The sequence below is a fragment of the Neofelis nebulosa genome, chromosome 4, assembly GCF_028018385.1.
Source record: "Neofelis nebulosa isolate mNeoNeb1 chromosome 4, mNeoNeb1.pri, whole genome shotgun sequence".
Taxonomy (NCBI): Eukaryota; Metazoa; Chordata; class Mammalia; order Carnivora; family Felidae; genus Neofelis; species Neofelis nebulosa.
Genome location: NC_080785.1, coordinates 159,351,398 through 159,353,434, shown reverse-complemented (window position 1 = coordinate 159,353,434; position 2,037 = coordinate 159,351,398). Strand labels below are relative to the sequence as shown.

General features: G+C 43.4%; 1 pseudogene; it reads left to right on the top strand.

The window, feature by feature from the left end:
- The first annotated feature begins 293 nt into the window (after positions 1–293).
- On the top strand, positions 294–1,300 carry LOC131508495 (olfactory receptor 7A17-like; annotated as a pseudogene).
- Positions 1,301–2,037: the final 737 nt, after the last annotated feature.

Genomic DNA, 2,037 nt, shown 5'->3' with positions numbered 1-2,037 from the left:
CTCTTTCATTTGCTTATCCTCTGTCTCCATCACTGAACCTTATAGACTTTTATTTTTTTGACACCTGTACTCTTTGCCTGGAGATTAGTCAGTGCTCAAGGTTATTCCTCAAACGGGTGACAGAATTTCTCATTAAAACTATAGAATCCATGAGCATTAGGGGAAAAAGCTAAGTGTGGGATGTGAATTCCTGTTCAGAGCTGGCATGAGGGAGTCCCCAGAGGGGGCAAGTTCTATCCAAAAAACTATGGACACTGAATTTTTGAAAGAAAAATAAAAATTATAGAATTTCAATGATATTTGCAATGTTCATTGTTGAGAAACTCGGTCATGCTATTTTTTGTTCCCTGATAGTCCCCTCTAGCCCATGGAACCAGGAAATGATTCACAAATTTCAGATTTTTTTCTCCTGGGACTATCAAAGGAACCAGAGCTGCAGCTCCTGATTTTTGGGTTTTTCCTCTCCATGTACCTGATCACTGTGTTTGGGAACCTGCTCATCCTCCTGGCCGTCAGCTCTGACTCCCGCCTCCACACGCCCATGTACTTCTTCCTGGCCAACCTGTCCTTTGTAGACATCTGCTTCACCTCCACCACCGTCCCGAAGATGCTCTGGAACATCCAGACCCAGAGCAAAGTCATAACTTATGCAGGCTGCATCACACAGATGTATTTTTTCCTACTCTTTGCTGGATTGGACAATTTTCTACTGGCTGTGATGGCCTATGACCGGTTCGTGGCCATCTGTCAACCCTTGCACTACATGCTGATCATGAAACCCACCTACTGTGGGCTGCTTGTTCTGGTGTCCTGGATGATGAGCACCCTGAACTCCTTATTACAAACCTTAATGATGTTGTGGCTGTCCTTCTGTACAGAGGTGGAAATCTCCCATTTTTTCTGTGAAATCAATCAGGTGGTCCTGCTTGCCTGTTCTGATACCTTTCTTAATGACATGCTGATGTATTTTGCAGCTGGATTGTTGGGCGGTGCTTCCCTAGCTGGGATCCTTTACTCTTATTCTAAGATAGTTTCTTTTGTATGTGGAATCTCATCATCTCAGGGCAAGTATAAGGCATTTTCCACCTGTGCGTCTCACCTCTCGGTTGTCTCCCTATTTTATTGTACAAGCCTAGGTGTGTACCTTAGCTCCACTGCTACCCAGAGCTCCCACTCGGGTGCCACGGCCTCGGTGATGTACACGGTGGTCACGCCCATGCTGAACCCCTTCATCTACAGCCTGAGGAACAAAGACATAAAGAAGGCTCTGAAGAGAATCGTGGGGGTTCCAGTGTTGTAAAGGCCAATTGTCCTGGGGCTGCAGACATGCCATGATTGCAGAGCTCAAAGCATCAGAGCCGGGAACTGCTATTCTTTGATCAGACCGTGGGAGTAGAATCTGCCCCTTCTATTTATTTCTTGGAATTCCCATTTGTTTGATTTCAACTTCTCCATACATTTCAATAACTCACTTTATTAAGCTTCTGATCTGTCTGATATACGGTTTCTCCTTTGCCCACTCTCATACGTTCCCAATGTTTTCCCAAATGTTGGATCACAAATGCCTGTAAATTTCTGTATCCTACAATGGGCAAGTTGGATTTTATTTTATTTCTTTCCAAGATTTTATTTAAATTTACATAGTTAGCATATAGTGTAGAATTGGTTTCAGTAGTATAGTTTAGCGATTCTTCACTTACCCAGTCCCCATCACAAGCACCCTTCTTAATGCCTCTCACCCATTTAGTCCATCCCCTCACCCACCTCCCTTCCAGCAACCCTCAGTTTGTTCTCTATTGTTAAGAGTCTCTTTATGATAAAAACACTCAAGGATGTAGGGATAGAAGGAACATGCCTTAACATCATAAAAGCCGTATATGAAAGTCCCAGAGATAATATCATCCTCAATGAGGAAAAATGGAGTGCTTTCCTAAGATCATGAACATGACAGGCATGCCACTCTCACCACTATAGTTCAATAGTACTTGAAGTCCTAGCCTCAGGATTCAGACAACAAAAAGAAATAAAAGGCATCCA